Source organism: Aethina tumida, chromosome 1, assembly GCF_024364675.1.
Source record: "Aethina tumida isolate Nest 87 chromosome 1, icAetTumi1.1, whole genome shotgun sequence".
Lineage (NCBI taxonomy): Eukaryota > Metazoa > Arthropoda > Insecta > Coleoptera > Nitidulidae > Aethina > Aethina tumida.
Window position 1 is genome coordinate 29239465 of NC_065435.1, and position 26527 is coordinate 29265991.

General features: G+C 33.5%; 1 long non-coding RNA gene across 1 annotated transcript in view; it reads left to right on the forward strand.

The window, feature by feature from the left end:
* The window catches only part of LOC126264216 (uncharacterized), a 169712-nt gene extending 153600 nt beyond the window's left edge, over positions 1-16112 (forward strand). Inside the window, exon 3 of the long non-coding RNA XR_007546976.1 lies at positions 15827-16112. This is a non-coding gene — a long non-coding RNA (uncharacterized LOC126264216). The remainder of the gene's footprint in view (positions 1-15826) is intronic.
* Positions 16113-26527: the final 10415 nt, after the last annotated feature.

Below are 26527 nucleotides of genomic sequence, written 5' to 3' on the forward strand. Positions count from 1 at the left end.
ATTCGTCTATTAATGTAAGAAGATATCTTGATCCACCGCTGAATCTGACTCGCATTGGTCCGCAGATATCTGAATGAACAATATTCAGTAACTGCTTACTTCTTCCTTCTCTATCAGTAAAGGGTTTCCTTGCGTGCTTACCTCGTTGACATTGTCACACCACATGGGTAATTTATCATTATCCAATTTATTACCGTGTACCAGTCGCTTTCTGTACAAATCCTGTACGCCTTTATAATGTAGGTACTCTAGTTGTCTATGCCACAGGACCATTTTGTTTGAAATTCTATGCATTATTCACTTGTAGACATTTGAATTTCGTTGTATATAAACATATTACAATATTTTTCATAAAATCAAGTGGCCCAAAAAGTTTTCTTTATTTGTTTACAACAAAACTCTAATCAGTTCAGACTTTTATTTCATAAGAAACACATCTTTCTGAAGTTGCTCCTACGCTTCAATTCAAAATTAATAGTTAAATATTCTCTCTTTATTAATGAGGTTCTTCCTCATTGAGAATTGTAATTAGCAGAAATACTTATGTACAGTAGTGCTAGAAATGAAACCGATCTTACCAAACTGTTATTTTTAGGGAATAGTTTTGGCTAAATTCATTATTTATATTTACAGGAATTCCCAACTAAACACAGAATAAGGCTCCATAAAATAACACATTGATTTATTTTCAGAATAAATTATGATTATTTTTTTATTGGAGCAAAGAGGGGAAAATCTACAAGACGTAGTGCCGGACTTTACCGACTAAAAACCCCTCTCCGGGCAATGATCCGAAGATCATGACCTAAGAGTAGTTAACCATAAAGGTTTAGGAAAATAGAAGGGAAAACTAAAGAGGTACGTAACAATCGCTACATAGTAAAGAAAAGATGTTCAAAAGAGACGCAGAGGTCTAGACAGCCAAGAGACAAGGTCTCTTGTATCTGTCGGATTCACAGGGTTGGATATCATGCAAGCATGCAATCTCCGGATTAGAGTGTTGAAAGATAGATCTCCGGAGGTTGAGGGCATGCTATTTTCTCTGAGGCTATGAAATATGAAAAAATATGCAAGAAATCCGAAAAAAGGTCAAGAAAAAGTCACAATAAAGGAGAAAACAGCAATACCAAGAAACCGTCTTCAAAAGTTCTATCAAAAAGGCTGAGGACAGGAATGTTCCCATTGGAGTTCCACATATCTGTCTGTGTATAAAGAAGGTACTTTCAATTTATGGAAAGTTTTCCATAGTATGGGCATACGTTTCAACTCAAATAACATCTGAGAATTAAGCATGTTTATAGTAATTATAATATTTGAATTGTGCCGTAGTAGTTTTTACTTATATTTTAATCTGTAATTTATGACGGAAAATGTGATTCATAAATAATTATATTGTGTATATCTGTATATTTTTCCACTGAATAATTGGATGTTGAAAAAATCGGCAATGTGCCGTAACCATTTTATAACACCAAACTAATATTAAAATATCGACATAAGTTAAACAAAGTAGTTTTATTTGTAGTTAGTTATGTTGTATTTAAATATTTGGGAATCTCATTTATGGTCATCCACTAGGTTGAAATACAAGGATGAGATTGATTCGAAACAGTTCTCCATCAAAAATATTATAACAAATTGAAAAATCATCACGATATTCCTTTGCTCTGTCAATTTGCTGAGACAGTGGATTAAAACGAATTATAAGAAAAGATATAACTGAACCACAATTGGGTGTTATATTAATACAATGTAAGAATCAAATCAAATATGCTTGAGAGAAGACAACTTTTTTATAAATTACTACATAGTTCTGACATACGCCATAAAGAAACGTAATTTGACATGTTATTTTATTTTTTGACAAACAATTCGTTGCTATTGATACTTGTTTGCAAAATGTCACTCAATCACACACTCACTCGTTTTATTTTTTAATTACAAATTAATTAAAATTTTATTTGTTTTCAATTCTATTCCTCACCTTATAGTAGTTGAAACTTCTCTTAGCAGCAATCTAATCTAATGGAAATATAAAATTAACAAAGTTAACAAAAACAATTTCGTTTCACATATTAATTACCTGTCGAAAATAAATGTCGACGAGAGATCTGCAACTGATTTAATTTCAGTGACTTGCAGGGCTCGTAATCTAAACCTTCAGACGGTAAGTTGCTATTTTTGTAACTGTTTAAATATTTCACCTTTTTAAATCAACAGTAAATTCACGTAGTTAATTCTTTCAGCTTGAATAAGTGAGCGACAGATTTCAACTATGCACTGAATTTTTTCCTTCACCTTTAATTATCACCCTCAAACAACACTAATATACCAATCTTTCCATATTTGAAAATTTTATGTCGTAAATTATTTAGAATCTTCATGTCTGGATGACAAGTTCAAATAATGTTAACACAATTTATAAACCAAATCATGAAATAGTGATTTCTATTTCACAATTTTCTGGGGAAATAAAGATTTGAAATCTTTGTTGGGTTGAAATTTATAATTAATAGATTTATCTGTTGCAGTTTTGTTAAAACTTTCATCTACTTTAGTGCATATATATTTTCAGTGTTTCCATATTTTCTTGGGAGTAGGCATGTTTTGACAAAACACTGACAACATCATCGAGAACTAAAGTTGTAGTATTTTCGTTCTGCTTATTCGGTTATCATATAATCGCGATACCGATCATGGAAAGAAGTAATTATATACAATCAAACATCGCGGAGCCTTGTATCCTATTAAGCAGTATTCTTCTAATATATCTGTAATAAGGTATATCATAATTGAAATGTAAGTTTATGCTCTTATAGACATTCAAGAAGTGAGACACAATTTACTTGCTTTACCTGTATGCTCCATACTTGCTTCAAAAATATGTTAAAATCGTGGTAGTACCTCTCCATATGCGTTGGGATGTAGATGGAGTTCTTAGATACTTTATTTAAATTTGCATTCTGTAAAAAGGAATAATTTTTGAGGGTATTGCAAAAATTATCTTCAAAAATTGATTGAATAAATCATATTGTAGAAGAGAATGAAAAACACAGTGACCAAAGATTTTTTTGAAAGAAGGAAAATAACGGAGCGATTTTTAATTAGGGATGTCTCAATTTGATTATACGGCGTTGTAGTGCGTTGATTCAGTCAACCAAAGGGGCGGTATATATAACACGATATTTTACACTAAATACTCTCTGTACTCTGTAATATTGTATAACTTTGGTTAACTTTCGATATATATACAAATCGGGATTTTTTTTTACAGTTTCTAAGACATTTTGGTGTTTTGTTAATATATCTTATCTCCTAACTTTATTTAAGTGAACTTTAAATATAATTGGTAATATTTTGATACAACAAAATAAAAGCCCACGGGAAATTTTCATGTGGCTTGATTTCCGAGTATTTCATGATTAATTAACACTATTTGAAATCAGAGCTCTGAAATAGATATATTTCGTTATTAATGTAATTGTTACAATATTCCGCCTTGATTAACTGCAATAAATTCTGTATCTAAGGGAATCAAAATTTAAAAAAAACAATAGAACACTTGTTGTAACCTAGCATCTGTAATTTACAACTGTTCCCAAAACTTAATTTAAAATATTAACAATTTCAACATTCAAGAGATGCTGTGAAACTTTGGAACAGTAGGTGTCTCACCATTCAAAAAATCAACAACAACATACGCGCCATTAATTTATTTCAGATGTAATTCATAAGGAATAACACATAATTTCTAAGGAAAGTCAAATTTGATGATTAACATCAGTGGATCAAATTTAAATGGAAAATGTGTGTGGTTTAAATTAACGGTTAAGACTTGAATAATACTATTTGGAGTAAATAATTAAATTATTTATTAACAATTTCTTAAAACGAGAGAATAAGTTTTTGAGAACTCTGGTTCTGTACGTGTGTTTTGACAACTAACTGTCAACTGATGTTGGAGATTTTGCTTGTTGGACGATTTTATAATGGCCTTACCAAGTACACAAAGTTGTTCTTCTAAATTGTCGAGATATTCTGAACACAGGATCCTATAATAATAATCGAGGAGCTATTTTCCTGTCACAGTTAACTGTGTAGCATTCTGCTGATATAATTTAATTTACAATGCGAAAAAATATCTTATTCTTGAAAATAAAGCTTACGCTATAACAGAGTCAAGAATTGAGACGCAATTTACTTGGAAAATCATTTACTTAGAATACCGATCAGACATGTAGTAGATGTTAAGATTCTGCATATAGCATATAGATAAACCAAGTAAATTGTGTGTCACCTCTTAAATGTTTATCTTTCTTTTCAGTTATGTTATACCTTATTGTACGGTAAAGTAGTTTTTTTAGAAAAATACTACTTAAAATGATCCCAGGTTCCTATAATCGCGATTATAAGATTAGCAACTAATTAGAATGAAAATACCCCAACATGCCCAAGTAGTCTAATTTGTCAGCCAGTTATCAAAACGTGCGTAGCGGTTACGAGCTCTCAAGAAAACGTGGAGACACTTAAAATATATATGCACTAAAGTGGATGAAAATTTCATCAAAATTATAAATGAGCTATTAATTATAAATTTCAACTCAACAAAGATTGCAAATTTTTACACAGAAAATTGTGATTTGATTTTGTTTATAAATTGTGTTGTCATAATTTGAACTTGTCATCTAGACATGAGGAATCTAAATAGATTTTGACATAAAATTAGCAAAATTAGAAAGATTGGTATCTTAGTGTTGTTTGAGGGTGATAATCCAACCAAACGTGAAAGAGAGAAATTCAGTACCTAGTTGAAATTTACCGCTCACTAATTCTTGCTTAAAGAATCAACTACGTGAATTATTTTTTGATTTAAAAAGGTGACATATTTAAACAGTTACAATAATAGCAACCTACTGTCCGAAGGTTCCGATTACGAGTCACTGAAATCAAATCAGTTGTAGATGTCTCGACGACATTTATTTTCCATCAAAGGAATACTGTCTGTGAATCTGACAGATAATTAACATGTGAATAGAAATTGTTTTCATTAACTTTATACTTAAATGCAGAAATATATTTTGCTACTAAGAGAGGTGGGGCAAGTAACTTGCCTGATGTATATACACATAAATAAAATTTTAATTAATTAGTACAAAATTAAACGAACATTTTGGAGTGAGTGTTGTATTGAGTGACATTTTGCAATCTTTCCTGTTTCAGTTGCAACGAAGGGAGATATGTTAGTCAAATAAGAGAAAATAACATTTATGTTGCTAAGATTACGTCACCTTATGATGTATGTCAGCCTGTCCAATTATAGGCAAGAGTTATGGTCAATTCAATTAAACCTAATTCAAAATATGTGGTTTGGAAACACGTTGTCTTCTTTCAAGTAAATTTGATTTGATCTTATATTGTATTAATATTACATCAAATTGTGGTTCAGTTATATTTTTTGTTATAATTCTATTTGTTTGAATCCACAGTGTCAACAAACTGACAGAGCAAAGAAATGTCGAGATGAGTTATAATAACTTTAATGATAGAACTGTTCCAAATTAATTTCATCCTTATATTTCTACTTACACAAAATGACTATAAATGTGGTTCCCAAATATTTAAATATAATATAACTTTCCAAATAAAACTACTTTGTTTAAGTTTTGTGGTTAATTTAATTAATTTTAACCTCCAATTAGTTAGTGGAAAGAAGTACTTAAAAGATATATGCGACATAATTTTAGGAAACACATTTACTGATTACAGTACAGATTAAATTTTAAGGAAGAATTACTTCGGCGCTATTCTAAAATTATAATTAGAATAAACAAGCTTAATTCTCATATGTACGATGAGTTATAACGTAGGTCCGTACTATCGAAACATGGGACTCGAGATGGCAATGTGTGGGACAAGAATTGAACTTCTGTCCAAAGAAAATTTCGACACGAGGCGGATTCAGGTAGAGGCGTTACTTACCAAAATCGATACCTGGGATTTCGTTAATGGTGAAGTATCAAGTCAGGGTGACACAAAAAGTGAATCAGCGCTTAAAACGTGGATGTAAATAAGATAAAAAGGTAAATGCGGACATGATCCTATGCATAAGCCCATCGGACCTCAAGAGTATCAAAGGATGCGAGATTTCCAAAGATGTATGGATTAAATTGGACTAAATCCATGCTTCAAATGGACCGGCACTATTGAAACAATTATTTTATATATTTTATATATATTATTTATTTAAGTATAAATAAAATTGGATAACGATAAATTACCCACGTGGTGTGACATATATCAACGAGGTAAACAAGCAAGGACAAACTTTACTGCCAGAGAATTAAGAATTAAGCAGTTACTGAATATTGTTCATTCAGACATCTGCGGACCAATGCGAGTTAGAACCAATGGTGGATCAAGATATCTTCTAACATTTAGGTGTATTTTCTCATGTCAAAAGGAGAATTTCTTGAAATATTTAAGGAATACAAACGAACTGTCGAAAATCAAACTGGTAATGAAATTAAGAGAGAATTAGCTGAGAAATTGGAGATCAGAGAATGCTAAGTTTTTTTTGGAATAGAAATTAACCAAAGCAAGAAAGGAGTAACACTTTAAAAATGTTCAAAGTTCCCACATGATACAGAGAATTAATTGGTACTCTAATGCAGCCGATCAAAACTGGGGCTTTACAATAATTAGCTGTGTCTTTCTGACAATCGAACCTGGATTTGAGCCGCTTTTTCAGTTTCTTATTTCACGGTTTTTGTCTCTTAATAGGAACTTCTTCTGAAATGGAACTGGCGATGTGCCGTGTGGTCCCAATAGGACTCTGAAGCACTCGAACTTCTTGCAGGCACGCTTGCTGTTTTCGCATTTCATGACCGCTAATTCAGTTATTAAATTGTTTATAGTACGGAAACCAAAACTTAATTCGGTTGTTTCTTGAATTGGAAACCAAGGTTACCAACCAAGTAAACAATTTTTTTTATTTGTCTGAATTTAGTAACTAACTAAATTCAGACAAAAGATGGACAGATTTCGGTAGTTGCTACTCAAACTTGGATAAATGACGATTGTTACCGCTGCCATTGGTAACGACAGAAAAGTCTTTTATTGTTAGCAACTTTTGTCAATTGTTCAAAGTGTGGTTAGCAACCAGGGAATATTGTTGATAGTAACAATTTTGGTGTGAGTTGATTGTCATTCTTCTGTTTGAATTTAGTTATAATAGTTACCATATTCGAAAGAGAAGAGTTGTTAATTTGGCTGGTAACATCGGTAACTAAATCAATAAACTATGTGTAGTGTCCGGAAAAGAGACAAGCTAAGTGAAAAACTCAATAAAACCCAAAAGTCTGCCGACCTTTCCAGAGGTACCCGATTTTCTTAGTGTTCAAATTTATGTATATTGAATTGTATTAAAGCATTGCATATTCTTCAGACAACAAAAGTATGTTTTACTTTTGATTAATAAACATATCTCCTTCATTGCTGTTGGAACCTGAATATGTACAAAATGTAATTTGATTTCAAAACTGAACTTGAACAATTATTTGGTAACTTACAATTTCGTCGTTGAAAAGACGAAAACTACAAAAGAAATAAGTATTTACTTTTTACACGTGAGCCGTTTGTTTCATTTTTTAGCTTTCAATGCAAACACAAATTTAAGCAATATCGTTTTGTCATGAAAATATTTTTGTTTATATTCAAAAAATAATAATAATTTTTTCCAGATTGATGTTTTTAATGAACTCAGAAGTCAGATTTATCTAGTAATAGAGGTCCTCATGATATTCCTTCTACAGTTTTGAATGAATTGTGGATTATCATTAACAAAGCCTCTAACCATGAAATTTAACTTGTTTTTAAAATGTGCTTTATTTCCTAATGCACAGAAAAATTCATTTATTATACGTACCTTAAAGAATGGAGATAGTTTACTTGTAACAAATTTAGGCCTGTATGAAAAATGTTTTGTATTCCATAATTGTCCAAAAAAATTCATTTCCAAAATAATTATGCCATAGTTCCAAAATATTATAAATGAGAGTCAACACGGATTTTGCAAATGTAAATCTTCTGCGACCAACCTTCTTATTTATAACAATTCGACAGTTATTATTTACAGGTTGATGTTGTTTATACAGACTTTTAAAAGGCATTTGATAGAATCTGCCATGATTTATTGTTTGCTTAACTAACTGGGCTGGAGTTGTCAAGTAAGTTTTCCACTGTATCATATCATAACGATTGTAATGTAAAGTGATTAGTTTTTTAAAAAAAAATAAATCAACATTATTTTCGAAAGTTACACTTTACATAAAAGATTTTAATGTAATATGTTTGAAATTTAGAAATGTGTAATAGATTAGGCGGTAGTTTATCTAGAAAAGTTGGTTTGGCTCAAACTAAAATGAATTTGCGTAAATGTAAAAGAAAAGCTGGTGAATATTCTGGTGCTGAAAGAGTTCAAACACAGAGGTTCAAGAATACAGATATTATTAAAAAGCACTGATTGCAGAACAATTTTTAAATGGGATGGACAGTAATTTAGCATATAAATTCCAGCTTAAAGTATGCGTTATTGTTGAAGAAGAAATTATGAGTAGAAATATTTAATCTTTCCATTTCTCTGTTAACATCATCTATTACTGACTAGTAATTAATAAGTCAACTTAGTTGTCACGCCCTTCCAAATTCTGTCAATGTCAAAACTTTTCGGGTTATTCATCAAACTCTCTAATACCCTCAAAAATTATTTCTTTTTACAAATTGCAAATTTAAATAAAGCATCCTAAGAACTCCATTTACAATTCAACGCATATGGAGAGTTACTACCACGATTTTAACACATTTTTAAAGCAAGTATGGAACATATAAGTAAAACAAGTAATCGTGTCTCACTTCTTGAATGTCTATAATAGTGTAAGCGTTCCTTTTAATTATGTTGCCCTTGTTGCACTATAAAGTAGATATTTATAAAAATACTGGTTAATAGGATCCCAGGCTCTGCGATGCTTTGTCGTATAAAATAACCAGAACGAAAATATTCCAACATTAGTTGACTAAGTTGTCAGAGAGTTGTCAAAACGTGCGTACTCGTTAGGAACACTCAAGAAAACGTGGAGACACTAAAAATATATATGTAACAAACCAACAAAAAATGCTATTACTTATAAATTTCTATTGTAAAAAGATTGCAAATCTTTACGCAGAAAATTGTAGAATAGAAATCAATATTTCATGATTTGGTTTAAAAGTTGTGTTGACATTATTTGAACTTGTTATCCAAACATGAGGAATCTAAATAAATTTCGTCATAAAATTAGCAAATATGGAAACATTGGTATCTCAGTGTTGTGGGAGAGTGATAACCCAACCAAAAGTGAAAGAGAAAAATTCAGTGCACCGTTGAAAATTATCGCTCACTAATTAAAGAATCAACCACGTTAATGGCAAGTTTTTGTCTGAAAATTTCGATTACGAGTCCTGAAAAATCACGGAAATCACGAACTTTCAAGTTTCAGTAGCAACGAAGGAAATTTGTTTAACAAATAAAAGAAAATAACATTTATGTTGCTAAGATTACGTTTCCTTGTGACATGTGCCAGACGTTACAATATAAACAAAACGTTCAATGTCCAAATAAACCATATTCGAAATATGTAATTTAGAAAAAAGTTGTCTTCTTTCAAGTAAATTTGATTTCAGTAAGAAGAAATGCTAGTTGTGTCTATGTTGATGATAGCCTGTTATTCTCAATTGATGAATCAGAACTAAATTAATTTAAAAGAAAACTGAAAAACACATTTGAAATTAAAATAATGGAAACCCCAAGTAATTACTTGGGAATGCAAATAGAAAGTTTTAGTATTTATGTGGAACAAATTTTAAACAGATTTGAAAAGACTAATGCAAATCCTAATACTATTCCAGTCGACCCTCACATAACAGCCTGTTCCGTCAAATTTTACTTGGCTACCACCGCAAATAATCTGCCTTAGAGACAATAAATCTGTTGCCAGTTTAGGAACATATAATACTTTCGTAAAAAGCACCTTTTTGTTTTGACCTTCATCGTCATGGTCAAACCTCACTTGTACTGAGCATTGCACAGATTATACTTTGTTGTCTGCGACTCTGATTTTATGTATGACAGAAGCCGTCATATTTTCAAGCATGTTCTTACGTCTTGTCATGTGTGACGATGCACCAGAAGCCATCTCTCGGGCAGTCCCGCTCCACAAGCCAGTGGTGGCGGGAGGCCGACGGATCAACTGCAAGCCCAATCCTCACCCAGGGAGGTTCTAGGACCTTCCTCAGATTGGGCTTGTTCTTCCGGGAACCAGTTGACAGGGGGCTGGCATCTTTGTCAGTCCCGTCTTCTGGTTCACCCGTGTATGTATATACACGCCCTTTCCCCCATATGTTTTAGCACATATGGTTTCCAATTGGTTATGATCTCCGGATCGGTGCCCGGAGGGGGGTTTACACTTTCCCCTCTCTGTCCCCAAAAAAAAAAAAAATGCACCAGAAGCCACTTGCCATGGGTCATTTTGGCTGGATGTTGCCTCAAACACAACAGCATATGATGAACTACTTGCTTTTTGTTGAACATTCTTGGTCCTGGATTTGCATTTGAGGACTTTTATGACCTTACTTATTACAAGTGTAGCACCCTTACTTACTTTGTTTCTTGTGGTTGTTCTTGTTGACTGGGAAACCGAACAACACACACAAAAATTGAAGTTATCTTCATGAATTAGATCCTCCGGCATGAAGATAACTTCAATTTCTGTGAAATCAAAACTATCACAAGATGTTAAACAACCTGAAAGTGACTCAACAGTATTCTCAGTCAACAATACTAACCAAAAGAAACAAAGTAAGTAAGGGTGATACACTTGTAATAAGTAAGGTCATAAAAGTCCTCAAATGCAAATCCAGGACCAAGGATCATCAATAAAAGAAGAAATGGAAGAAACAAATCAAATTTACTTGAAAGAAGACAACTTTTTTCTAAATTACATATTTCGAATAAGGTTCAATTGGACATTGGATGTTTTGTTTATATTTTAACGTCTGGCATATGTCACAAGGAATCGTAATCTTAGCAACATAAATATTATTTTCTTTTATTTGATACACAAAATTCCTTCGTTGCTATTGAAACTTGAAAGTTCGTAAAATGTCACTCAGTCCAACACCCACTCCCAAATGTTCGTTTAGTTTTGTAATTACTAATTAATTAAAATTTTATTTATGTGTATATACATCTAGTTATCCTGTTTTCAATTTCATCCCTCACGTCGTCCGTATCACATATTCAAACTAAATTATAATAGTTGGAACTTCTCTTAGCAGCAATCTATTCTAATGGAAATATAAAGTTAACAAAGTTAACAAAATCAATTTCTTTTCACATGTTAATTATCTATCAGAATCACAGACAGTTTTTGTATGTCGACGATAGATCTGCAACTAATTTGATTTCCGTGACTTTCAGGACTAGTAATCGACATCTCCACAATAATGGCATCAAGTTGCCATTATTGTAATTGTTTAAATATTCCTAACGAGTTCCTAAGGAGTCCGCACGTTTTGACAACTCTGGCAATTTTGACAGCTAATGTGAGAGTATTTCGTTCTGCTTAATTGCTGTACTTATAATCGCGATACCGATTATGGAAAGAGGTTATTTTATACGACAAAACATCGCAAAACCTGGGATCCTACAGCAGTATTTGTGTAAAAAGCTACTTTAATGTGTGGGCAAACGCATCAAGATATTCTCCAGCTTTTCTTTTACATTTACCCAAATTCAGTTTCCTTGAGCCGAACCAACTTTTCTAGAAAAACTACCGCCCAATCAATTACTCATTTTTAAATTTCAAACACATTACATTAATATCTTTTATCTAAAGTATAACTTGCGAATATGGTGTTGATTAATTTTTTTATAAAATCTAATCACTTTACATTACAATCGTTATAATTATTTACAGAGGAAAAATTACTTGTCAAATCCAGCCCATTTAGTTTAGCAAACAATAAATCATGGCAGATTCGATCAAATGCCTTTTAAATGTCTGTATAAACAGCATCAACCTGTAAATGATTTTCAAGAGCACCAACTGTCGAGAGTTTATAAATAAGAAGGTTGGTCGCAGAAGATTTATATTTGCAAAATTCATGTAGACTCTCATTTATAATATTTTGGAACTATGGCATAATTATTTTGGAAATGATTTTTTTGGACAATCTTGGAAAACAACAAGTAAACTATCTCCATCCTTTAAGATAGGTATAACAAATGATTTTTTACGTACGTTAGGAAATAAAGTAGATTTTAAAAACATATTAAGTTTCATTGTTAGAGGCTTTGTTAATGAAAATCCACAATTCATTCAATACTGTAGAAAGAATATCATAAGGACCTCTATTACTAGATAAATAAAGACTTCTGAGTTCATTGAAAACATCAATCTGGACAAAATTATAATTACGTTTTGAATATAAGCAAAAATATTAGATTTGTGTCTGCATTGAAGGCAAAAAAGTGAAACAAACAGCTAACGAAGTGTAAATACTTATTTCTTTTGTTGTTTTTGTCTTTTCAATGACGAAATTTTAAGAAGTTACCAAATAATTGTTCAAGATCAGTTTTGAAATCAAATGATATTTTGTACATATTCAGGTTTCAACAGCAATGAAGGCGATATGTTTATTAATCAAAAGTAAAACAAACTTTTGTTGTCTGAAGAATATGCATCGACAAAAGTGTGTGAATTGTTAATTAGACATTGCTATTCCTAACAAATATCAAAATTTTATATATTTTCTTTGATAAGATAATAATAACACTTAAACATCTTTTTAGCTGCTTTTTTTCAATTTTGTTAAACTTATAAATTCACATCACATAATTAGGACCTTCCTACTTTCCGCATATTTTGGCAAATTGAAATAACCTCTCTCAGTAATTCGCCTTTAGAGCATTATATTATTGGACACCAAACGAAACGAAATTACACAAAGATCAGTTGCCAAGATTGTCAATGAGCTGTCAAAAAATATTAACCGAAACTGAGATCTGAGACGGCTAATCATTAGCGCTGTTTTTTCCCAAACCAATTTAAAATTTTCTTCTCTATGAGAAGTCTCTTCTAATTCTTAGTGTACTTGGTCTAAAATACTTTAATACAGTTCAATATACATAAATTTGAATACTGAACCATAACTGGTGCATCGTAGTTAGACAATTTCGACATCACCTCCTTGGGGGTGACCGAGTTCCTGCGTTTTGGAGCTGGAAGACTTTGCAGGAGTGAGGGTGGCTGGTTGGGATAAAGATTTGGGATTAGCGTTAACAACTTTTCTCTTTCGATTATGGTAACTATTATAACTAAATGCAGGCAGAGGAAGGACGAACAACTCAAACAAAAATTGTTACTATCAACAATATTTCCTGGTGCACTTTGAACAATTGACAAAAGTCGCTAACAATAAGAGACCTTTCTGTCGTTACCAATGGCAGCGGTAACAATCGCCATTTATCCAAATTTGAGTAGCAACTACGGAAAAGTGTTTGTTAAGGAATGAAATTGCACATTGATACTTGGAACCCCTCTGTATAGATGCCCTAACGCAAGCGTCATGCTACGAAGGGTTTTTAGTTCTTAGTTTTTAGTCTTTGACGTTTCTAGCCGAGTGCACACTTTGTAATAATATAATAAACGATTAGTTTTCTTGTAACATCGACTATTATTCTCATCACACTCACACCTCAGTTTTCAAAAGTGTTTGTAGTGATATTTTTGTGTTTATTTAGTGTCCATCTTTTGTCTGAATTTAGTTAGTTACCAAATTCAAACAAATGAAAAAATTTGTTTACCTGTCTGGTAACCTTGGTTACCAATCCAAGAAACAACTGAATTAAATTTTTGTTTTCGTACTATAAACAGTTTAATAACCGAATTAGCGATAATGAAATGCGAAAACAGCAAGTGTGCCTGCAAAAGGTCGAGTGGTTCCGAATCCTATTGGAACCGGACGGCACATCGCCAGTTCCGTTCCACAAGAAGTTCATACTAAGAGACAAAAACCGTGAATGAAGAAAAGGAAAAGGCGGTTCAAATCCAGGTTCTATTAGCAGAAAGAAAGGTCAACCGCGCGGTAAACCCTGAGCACGACTCCGTTCGAAGTTCCGAAAGAGTTAACTATCTAAAGTAAGTAACAACAGCAAAATTCGGCAAAGCGCCACACCGACATCAGACCCCCAAATGGAGTTAGAGATAACGTTCGTCCTTCTGTTTGAATTTAGTTATAAGAGTTGCCATATTCAGACAAAAGAGAAGAGTTGTTAATTTGGCTGGTAACCTCGGTTACTAAATCAATAAACCATGTGTAGAGTCCGCGAAAAAGTTAAGGCAAGAGGTACCTGAAAACTAGACGTTAAGATTAAAATCTCGGAACTAGAGGGTGAATTACAACGAATGAAAGTAAGTAATGCATTAAGCTGTCTGCTAAGCTACAGATACCATCGGTAAATCCTGGAAGTACTCCTACTTCTAACCCTAACACCAATCCTTCCTCCCGACCAGCCACCCCACACCTCCAACACGCAGAAGTCTTCCACAAAGTGGGATACGCCTATGGAGGTGTTCTCGAAATCCTGACGACGCACCCCTGTGCTCACCGAAAGGACACGGAAGCACTGGAAGTATTTGTTTCAATTAAGGTCAAAATACAAAAGTTAATAGTTAGAATATGCCTGCTTACAAGGCGACGTGGAATGATAATGCAAGGTACTCAGTAAAACGCTTATTGACTATTTTACAACATTGGTGGGCTGTATACAACTAACTCTGCTCTTACAACTTAACTCTGTTTCTATAACCACGCTCTTCTGTTGTTTTTATTCTCCGTTGTCATCACAACCGTTATACACGATGTCTAGATATTCTAACATAACTTGCCTCGAGTGAATTGGACCAATGATGAGTAAGTACTGAGGTTTACAGTTTAAACTATCAATTATCATTGGTTGATTGTGTCTTATGAAATTCTATACTTTATCTATATGTAAAAAAATTAAAAACTATGTTTCCTAAGTTGTTCTCTAAAGAGCTTATAACATTAACTATTCGTTATTCATTTGTAGACATTTGAATTTCGTTGTCATAAACTAATTTCAATTTTGTTCATATAATCAGGTAGACCAAAAAGTTTTCTTTACTTGTTTACCACCAAACTTTAATCAGTTCAAACTTTTGTTTCATACGAACCACATCTCTCTGAAGTTGCTCCTACGCTTCAATTCAAAATTATTAGATAAATATTCTCGCTTTTATTAATGAGTCCCTGCCTCATTGGAAATGATAATCGGAAGAAATACTTGTGTATAGTAATGCTAGAAATGAAACAGATCGTATCAAACTGTTATTTTTAGGGAATATTTTTGTCTAAATTCATTAATTTACTTACAGGAATTCCCAACTAAACAAAGAATAAGTACTTTCATGTATATGACGCTCCTTAAAACAACACATTAATACCTAATTAATTTGTTTTCAGAATAAATTAAGATTGAAATCTTAAAGTACGATGCAAAAGGCAAATGGTGTAGAGATTCTAGTGGCCCAATAATTGGATTTAAATGTAAGTATAATTTTCATCTGTATTCAAGATTTTTATAATTAATGACATATTTTATGTTAAAACACACAATTAAATTATTTAAATTAAATGAAAAACAAATAAAATTGGTATATATAATAAAATTAATATTTAATATTAATTTTATATATCTTTTTTAAAGTATTTCGACGATTCGTTGGGCACGAGGAGTTACGTTCACATGGAAAGGCTGATTACCATCATATAAATGAAGATGAAATGAGCCACGACACAACCTGACGACATCGGCAAATATTTTCTCTGAGGCTATGAAATATGAAAAAAAATCCAAGAAATCCGAAAAAAGTACAAGATAAAATCACAATAAAGAAGAAAACATCATTACCAAGAAACCGTATTCAAAAGTTCTACCAAAAAGGCTGAGGACTGGAATGTTCCCGTTTGAGTTCCACATTTCTATCTCTGTATATAGCAAGTACTTTCATTTTATGGAAATGTTTCCATAGTGTGGATCTAGGTTTCAACTCATCTATCATCTGAGAATGAAGCTTGTTTATAGCAATTATAATTTTAGATTAGTGCCGAAGTAATTTTTCCTTAAATTTTAATCTGTACTGTAATCACTAAATGTGTTTCCTAAAAAAATATGTTGCATATAACTTTTAAGTACCTCCACTGAATAGTTTAAAGTTAAAAAAATCGACAATGGGTCGAATCCATTTATTAACAACCAAACTTATATTAAATTAACCACATAACTTAAAGGTAAACAAAGTAGTTTTATTTGAAAAGTTATATTATATATGAATATTTGGGAATCACATTTATAGTCATTTAGTGTAGGTTGAAATATAAGGATGAATTTCATTCGAAACAGTTCTACCATTTAGTATAACTCATCTCATCTCGATATTTCTTTGCTCTGTCAATTTGTTGACACTGTGGATTCAAACGAATAGAATTATACCAAAAAATATAACTGAACCACAACTTGATGTAATATTAATACAATGCAAGATCAAATCAAATTTACTTGAAAGACGACATCCCTCACCTCTCTTAGCAACAAAGTATATATCGGCATTTAAGTATAAAGTTAACAATGTTAACAAAAGCAATTTCTATTCACATGTTAATTATCTGCAGAATCACAGACAGTATTTCTTTGATTCAAAATAAATGTCGACGAGAGATCTGCAACTGATTTGATTTCAGTGACTCGTAATCGAAACCTTCAGAGAGTAGGTTGCTATTATTGTAAATGTTTAATTATTTCACCTTTTTAAATCAAAAGTTAATTCACGTAGTTGATTCTTTAAGCAAGAATTAGTGAGCGGCAAATTTCAGCTAGGTACTGAATTTTTTCTATCACGTTTGGTTGGATTATTACCCTCAAATAACACTAAGATACCAATCTTTCCAAATTTGCTAATTTTATGTCAAAATTTAATTAGATTCCTCATCTCTAGATGACAACTTCAAATAATGTCAACACATTTTATTTACAAAATCATGAAAAAGTGATTTCCACTTTACAATTTTCTGATTTGCAATCTTTGTTCAGATGAAATTTATAATTAATAGCTGTATCATTTGTAATTTTGTTGAAATTTTCATCTACGTTTGTGCATATATATTTTAAGTGTCTCCACGTTTTCTTGAGAGCTGACAAATTGGACAACTTGGCCTTAGTTGCTGATTTATAATCGCGATTATAGGAACCTGGGATCCTATTAAGTAGTATTTTTCTAAAAAATCTTTATTAACATTCAAGAGGTGAAACACAATTTACTTTACCTACATGCTCCATACTTGCTTTAAAATAAAGTTCAAATCGTGGTGGTGAATCAAAACTTGAAGATTGTGATGCACAATATAAATTGAACTTTGCGAATGTTATTTGATGGGATAAGAACCCTTTAGAAGATAAATAAAAGTTGCTCAAGTTTTTTGTGCTCTTCGCAATAACTAAATGAACAAGTTTAGAAGGTAAATTTACCAAAGAATAGTTCTGTTCATAATCTGGGTTCGTTAGCAACGAAGGCAGTTTGTTTATCAAACAAAAGAAACACATTCAATATTCATACATTCTTCCTTTCTATTTACCTGGAAGAATATCATCATCTAACACATGTCTGATCGGTATTCCAAATAATGGCTTTTCTAAGAAAATTGTGTCTCAATTCTTGACTCTGTTATAGCGTAAGCTTTATTTTCAATTATAAGATGTTTTTTCGCATTGTAAATTAAATTGTATCAGAAGAATGTTTCTCTGTTAACTGTCACAGGAGGATAGCTCCTCCATTATTATTATAGAATCCCGTGTTCAGAATATCTCGACAATTTAGAATATCATCTTTCTATATTTGGTATCGCCAATATAAAATCGACCAACAAGCAAAATGAAATAACTGAAATATCAGTTGTCAGTCAGTTGTCAAAACAAACGTACAGGTCCAGAGTTCTCTTTTTTTTATTGGGTCAAAGAGGGGAAAATATACAAGACGCATTCTGTTGGATGTCGAAGGCAGTGTCGGACTAACCGACTAAAAACCTCTCTCCGGGCATCGATCCGAAGATCATGCCCTAAGAGTATAACCATATAGGTTTAGGAAAATAGAGAGAAGGAAAAAATTAAAGAGGTTTGCAGCTAACCGCCACATACTAAAGAAAAGGTGTCCCAAAGAGATGCAGAGGTCTAGACAGCCAAGAGACAAGGTCTCTTGCATCTGTCAGATTCACAGAGTTGGATGTCATGCAAGCAATCTCCGGATTAGAGTGTTGAAAGATAGATCTCCGGAGATTGAGGGCATGTTTGCGCCGCAGCTCCAAAAGAGAGGAAATGTTGTATTCGAAACAGACTTGTCTGTTACGAATATAGTATGGGACACCAAGGGCCGACCTCACTAGCCACATGTAGGTCCCTTGCAGGGACCTAATGAGCCAAGGGGCGGCGGTGCCCCATATAGGAAAAGCATAAGTGAAAAGAGAGTGGACTGTCGCGTTAAAAACACGCAGCTTAACTAAAGAGGAAAGACGTTTAGAAAGGAAGAAAGATTTCAAAGCAACAAAGGCTGCTAGAGCTTTCTACTTTACCAAAGTGACCTGGCGAGAGAAACTGAGTTTCTTGTCAAGTATGACACCCAGGTACTTGGCGCTGGGACTCCACTCAACTTGGTGATCATTGATAAGGAATTTAGGTGGCAACCTTCGTCGATTTGAGAAGAAGATAGCTTCGGATTTAGAACGATTGATCTCCAATCTCCATCGAGAGTACCAACAGAGCAGTTTAGGCAGGAAGTTCCTAATATGGATCTCCGCATAAACTATACATCTGTGGGAGCTAATTAAGGCAACGTCATCGGCATACATTGCTATAGTAACTCTAGGACAAGATGGTATGTCGCTACAATAGAGATTGAAGAGAGTAGGAGATAGTTTGGAGCCTTGCGGGACACCAACGGTAATAGTTCTCGAAGAAGAGAACTCGCTTCCAACCCTGGAACGAAAGGAGCGGTTGGAAAGGAAAGAGCGGATAGTGCCGATCAGATAAGAAGGAAAATTTAACGAAGCCAGTTTGTGTATTAGACCAGCGCGCCAAACCCTGTCAAATGCCTGCTTGACATCAAGGAGCAACATGGTACCATGCTGCCCCTTGTTACGCCTTCCAGCCATGTCCTCGACGACCATGGCCTTGACGAAATCCAAACTGAGCGTTCGGCAGGATGTGCTGGTCAGCCATAAATTCCTCAAGCCGAGTCCGAATATCCTGCTCCGCCACCTTGCTTAGCGAAGAAAGGAGGCTAATGGGACGATAACTGCTAGCAAGGTGGGCAGGTTTGTTGGGTTTTAAAATGGACACTACCGTCGCCACCTTCCATGCCGACGGGAAGTAGTGGAGACGGAGCATCGCATTTATAATGTTAGTAAGCATTACCACCTGAATGGTAGCAAGCTTCTTAAGGGCCACGTTGGGGATGGTGTCTGGGCCGGGACTTTTCCGGTTATTGAGGGCTTTAAGGATACCTCTGACTTCGCTGGGAGAAGTAGGAAGAATGTCACTATCAGGTTTTGGGAAAGTCATAGAGTCCACCTGACGGCTGATGGAGTTGTGCTCTACAACAAACCCAGGAAGACTGGCGTTTGGAGAGCATTGCCGCTCAAGGAAGTTGCAAACACCTCCGCTTTATCCTTGTCCAGGACGACTTTGATGCCATCATGAACAAGGTGCGGATAGCGCATACGCCTCCCTCGGATAGACCTTATGACTTTCCAGGTCCGACGAGGATGGAGTTCGGCCTCTGCTATGAACTCCTGGAACGAGGAGCTCCGGAGTTCAAGCAGGCAGGCCCGGACCTCACGGCTCAGGACGTTGTACCGGGCCTTGATGAAGGGGTCCCGAGTACGCTGCCAAAGTTTCCTGCTACGGTTTTTCTTCCTGATGAGGGTGACAACCTCGCCAGGAAGACTATGCTGCTTGCAGATGTTAGGGCAAGCATGCGTCGACCGTTCTAAGGCTGTCAGGATGTCATTTGACAGCCTATCCACTTCACCGTCTATATCCCTTTCAGAGTTCAAAATCCTGCACCGCAAATCGGTGGTTTCCATTAAATAACGGAATTGCAACCAGTTGGTTTTCCTCTTACGAGGCTCCCACTGGCAACAATTCTCGTTAAGTGCCAGGGAGATCGGGTTGTGGTCCGAAGACAACACCTGGTGGTTAATGACCTCCGGCACCTCTGTGATGTTTTTGCAGAGGAAAATGGAAAGGATATCAGGTCGGCATGAGGGACTATCAGGGAAGTGGTTTGGCGTCTCGGTGGTTTCCACCGAGAACCGGTAGTCCAGTGACGCCCGCAGCAGGAAACCGCCGTTGGTGTTTGTGATGTGGTGTGGTGATTTTACACAACCCCACGCTGTGTGCTTACTGTTGAAGTCCCCAGCAATGACTGTACGACAGTTGGGATGCAGGATGGACGGGAGATTGAGTCAGGAAACTCTCTCAGTCGGTCGAACATAAGCCGAGACAATCCTAAGCGGACCACTTTCTAGGGCGAGTTCGACTCCAATCGACTCGCCCAGAAAGAGGGACGTATCGATCCTCTGGTGCCTGATGGAGTTCCGAATCAGAATGCCAACCCCTCCACCTGCTCCAGAAAAACGATCAGCCTGGAGGATAGAGTATCCTGGGATAAAGAATCCCATGTCTGGTTTTAGGAATGTCTCCTGCAGACAAACGACATCGGCTTCAGAGTCTCTCAAAAACTTATTCTCCTGTTTTAAGAAATTGTTAGTAAATAAATTCATTATTTATTCCATATGGTATTAGTCAAGCCTTAACCATTATGTTAAACCCTACACATTTTCCATTTAAAATCAATCCATTGATGTTAATCATCAAATTTGACTCTTTTAAGAAATTATGTGTTATGAATTACATCTGAAATAAATTGATGGCGTGTATGTAGTTGTTGAGTTTTTGAATGATGAGATACCTAGTGTTCTCAAGTTTCACTGCATCTCTTGAATGTTGAAATTGTTAATATTTCAAATTAAGTTGTAGGAACAATTGTAAATAACAGTTACTAATTTACAATAAGTGTTGTATTGTTTTTTAAATTTGAATTCCCTTAGGTACATAATTTATTGCAGTTAATCAATCATATTGGAACAGTTACACTAATAACAAAATATATCTATTTTAGAGCTCTGATTTCAAATAGTGTTAATTAGTCATGAAATTCTCGAAAATCAAGTCACATGAAAAATTCCCGTGGGCTTTAATTTTGCTGAATCAAAATATTACCAATCATATTAAAATTCATTTAAGTAAAGTTAGGCATATGATATATTATCAAAACACCAAGATGTCTTAGAAACTGTAAAAAAGAATTCCGATTTGTATATATATCAAAGGTTAATCAAAGTTATACAATATTACATAGTACAGAGAGTATTTAGTGTACAATATCGTGTTATATATACCGCCCCTTTGGTTGACTGAATCAATGCACTACAACGCCGTATAATCAAATTGAGTCATCCTTAATTAAAAATCGCTCCGTTATTTTCCTTCTTTCAAAAAAACCTTTGGTCACTGTGTTTTTCAGTCTCTTCCACAATATGATTTATTCAATCAATTTTTGAAGATAATTTTTGCAATACCCTCAAAAATTATTTCTTTTTACAGATGGCAAATTTAAATAAAGCATCCTAAGAACTCCATCTACATCCCAACGCATATGGAGAGTTACTACCACGATTTTAACATATTTTTAAAGCAAGTATGGAGCATATAGGTAAAGCAAGTAAATTGTGTCTCACTTCTTGAATGTCTATAGGAGCATAAACTTTCTTTTCAATTATGATATTATAATTATTATTATTACAGATATTATAGAAGAATACTGCTTAATAGGATACAAGGGTCCGCGATGTTTGGTAGTATAAAATACCTTCATTCTATGATCAGTATCGCGAATAAGCAGAACGAAAATACTCCATCTTTAGTTCTCGATGTTGTTAGTGTGTTGTCAAAACACGCATACTGTCAAGAAAATATGGAGACACCAAAAATATATATGCACCAAAGTAGATGAAAATTTTAGCAGAACTGCAAATGATAAAGCCATTAATTATAAGTTTCAACCGAACAAAGATTGCAAATCAATATTTACGCAGAAAATTGTAAAATAGAAATTACTATTTTATGATTTGGTTTATAAGTTGTGTTGATATTATTTGAATTTGTCATCCAGACATGAGGAATCTAAATAATTTGCGATATAAAATTATCAAATATGGAAAGATTAGTATATCATTTGAGGGTGATAACCAATGTTGAAAAAGAAAATTTCAGTGTTGAAATATGTCGCTCAGTTATTCAAGCTGAGAGAATCACCTACGTGAATTTACTATTGATTTAAAAAGGTGAAATATTTAAACAGTTACAAAAATAGCAACTTACTGTCTGAAGGTTTAGATTACGTGTCCTGAAAGTCACTGAAATCAAATCAGTTGCAGATCTCTCGTCTACATTTATTTCAATAGCAACCAATTGTTTGTCAAAAAAAAACATTTATGTTGCTAAGATTACGTTTCCTTATGACATATGTCAGAAGTATTTAATTTAGAAAAAAAGTTGTCTTCTCCCAAGCAAAACTTGATTTGATTCTTATATTGCATTTCACCATCTTTTCTTATAATTCTATTCGTTTTAATCCACAGTGTCAGCAAATTGACAGAGCAAAGGAATATCGTGATGATATTTCGATTTGTTATAATATTGTTGATGGTAGAACAGTTTCGAATCAATCTCATCCTTATATTTCAACCTACACTGGAAGACTATAAATGAGATTCACAAATAATTAAATATAACTTATCTTTACAAATAAAATTACTTAGTTTAACTTAAGTCGACAATTTAGTTTGGTGTTATAAAATGGTTTCGACACATTGTCGATTTTTTCAACCTCCAATTATTCAGTAGAAAGATTTACAGCTATATACAACATAATTATTTATGATATAAACATAATTATTTAGGAAACGCATTTACCGTCATAAAGTACAGATTACAATAGGAAAAATTTCTTCGCCACAATTATAAAATTATAATTATTATAAACATGCTTAATTCTCAAATTGAAAGTACCTGCTTTATACACAGACAGATATGTGGAACTCCAAAGGGAACATTCCAGTCCTCAGCCTTTTTGGTAGAACTTTTGGTAATGCTGTTTTCTTCTTTATTGGGATTTTTTCTTGTACTTTTTTTGATTTCTTGGATTTTTTTTTTCATATTTCCCGATATCGTGTGGCTTTGTCATAGCTCATTTCATCTTCATTTATATGATAGTAATCAGTCTGTCAATGTGTAACTAATTCCTGATGTCCAACGAATCGTCGAAATAGTTTATTTGTTTTCTATTTAAATTAAATAATTTAATTGTGTGTGTTTTAGCATAAAATATATCATTAATTATAAAAATCTTGAATACAGATGAAAATTATACGTACAATTAAATCCAATTCTTGGACCACTAGAATCTTTCCACCATTTGCCTTTTACATAGTACTTTCAGATTTCAATCTTGATTTATTGAATTTATTCTGAAAACAAATTATGTATAAGAAAGGTATGTTTCGATATGAACTGATTAAAGTTTGGTGGTAACCAAATAAAGAAATCTTTTTGTGCTACTTGATTTTATGAAAAATATTTAAATTTGTTTATGACAACGAAATTCAAATATCTGCAAAGGAATAACGAATTGTTAATGTCATAAGCCCTTTATAGAACAACTTAAGAAACATAGTTCTTAAATATTTTTACAGGTAGATCAAGTTGGAACATATTTTATAAAATTTCATAAGATTTGTGCTCACAATCATTAACATCCATATTGCTAAAAAGTAAATCCCAATCAACTAATGATAAGTGATAGTTTAATGAGTAAACCTCAGAACTCATGAAAACACTATACTCATCATTAGTCCAATTCACTCGGGGCAGGTTTCAATCTCCAGTTACTAAAAATATATCAACTGATGCACAATGATTGGAATAAAAATCAGAACCAGATGCTGGTAAACTATTATTATTCACTTTTGGCTTTTGACCTTAATGGATATAAAGACTTCCAGTACTTTCATGTCCTTTCGGTGAGCACAGGGATGCGTCATCATCAGACGATTTCGACATCACCTTTATAGGCGTGACCCACTTCGTGGAAAACTTGCGTTTTGGAGGTGTGGGGTGGCTAGTTGGGAGAAAGGATTGGTGTTAGAAGTAGGAGTATTTCCAGGATTTACCGAAGGTGTCTGCAGTTTAGCAGACAGCTTACTGCATTACATACTTTCATTCGTTGTAGTTCACCCTCTAGTTCCGATATTTTAATCTTAAGGCCTCTTGAAGCGCCGGCAGACTTTTAGGTTTTATTGAGATTTTCACTTGGCTTGTCTTTTCTCCTCAAACTACACATAGTTTATTGATTTAGTGACTGATATATATATATATATATATATATATATATATATATATATATATATATATATATATACGATGCACCCCACCAGTTTTGTCCTTCAGACACGGCGCCCAAGTCGTGCCGATTCGAATATCCGTACCGATACGACGATCCCCGACTGAGACCGTCCCGATTCACATCCGGGACAATGCAGTAAGTTTTCTTTTGTTTTTTAAATTTTATATAAATGTCCTTACAATACATACTTTATTGTCACTCATAGTTAATCATAATAAAATCTATAAATAAATAAAAATTTATCTGAGTTTGAATCCGAATATAAACGCACACTGGTAAAAAGTAATATTTTTCAAGGAAATAAATAATATACATTAGGGCAAATTTTAATTTTGATAAGATTTAGATGATTGAGATAATGTTAGAAATTGTTCAGTGTTCAAATTTATGTATATTGAATTGAATTAAAGCAAAAAGATCAATACACTAACATTTAGAAAAAAGGCTTCATAGAAAAGAAACACTTAAATTAGTTTGGCAAAATTCTGAAGACTGATATGGAATACGGTTCGTATTCTTTGACAACCCATTGACAATCTTGACAACTGATCTTTGTGTAATTTTGTTTTGTTCGGTATCCGATCCCATAATGCTCTTTGGCGAATTACGGAAAGAGGTTATTTCAATCTGCCAAAATGTGCGGAATGTGGATCGTATAAATATTACTGATGCTGACCCAGCGAACTAAATATAATAATATGCTTTCCTTAGTTAACTTAATGCTGTCTTGTTAACCCTAATTAGTTTACTTGAAGGATTCTTCTAAAAAAAATCTAATTTACAGCGCAATGTAGCTTACACTATTATAAAGAATGAAAAATTTTGACACTACCTAAAACAAATAATGTTTCATCTCCTCTTGGGAAGCCAATTGTAACTGATGCGATGAGCTGGTAGGAGTGCACTAAAACTACACATAAACTGTTAAAATTGTAATTTGAATTGTGCGCCTGTGGACAGTTAAGTTGTAATTTTAACACTAAATTTTTAAATATAAATTTTTCTTGAGAAATAATAAATTCTTTTAAGCCCAGAAAGGCTTATTTACTGAGAAAAGTAATAAAGTTAACCTAAAACGTCAATACGACATTTGAAAGGTGATTTCTCGTAACATCTGGAATAAGGGTTCTTAAATTGTCAGCAAACAATCAATTGGCATTAATTGAAAAGTTAACCGGCCGAGATAATTACGTAACCTAGCGATTTGCTGTAAATACACATCTACAGTAAGAGAAGTTGTGGACTGCATAAAACCCCCCACATGTGTCATTGTGGACACAAAACGAGACTCAAAGGCAAAAACTAACAAAATTTACTAGTTGACTCAATAAATTACGTGCACATACAAGAGAGTAGTAGTGCAAAATAAGTATGGGATAACTCTTGGTTGACACGCTGTGATGGGCTGCTGCATGACCTCTGTAATACTTCACTTACTGCATGTTAAAACGTAGAGAAATATGTGAGCATAATAATGTGTACTGCTCACAAGCTCAGAAACATTGGTTTCGAAGTTGACGATGAATGGCTATTTACAGTGCTGCTCTCCAGTCTACTAGAATCCTATCAACCAATGATTATTGCTATTGAAAGCTCCGGCATGAAGATAACTTCAGTTTCTGTGAAATCAAAACTATCACAAGATATTAAACAACCTGAAAGTGACTCAACAGTATTGTCAGTCATCAAGAAAACAACCAACAACCAAGTAAGGATTCAAGGTGCTACACTTGTAACAAGTAAGGTCATAAAAGTCCTCAAATGCAAATCCAGGACCAAGAATGTTCAACAAAAAGCAAGTAGTTCATCATATGCTGTTGTGTTTGAGGCAA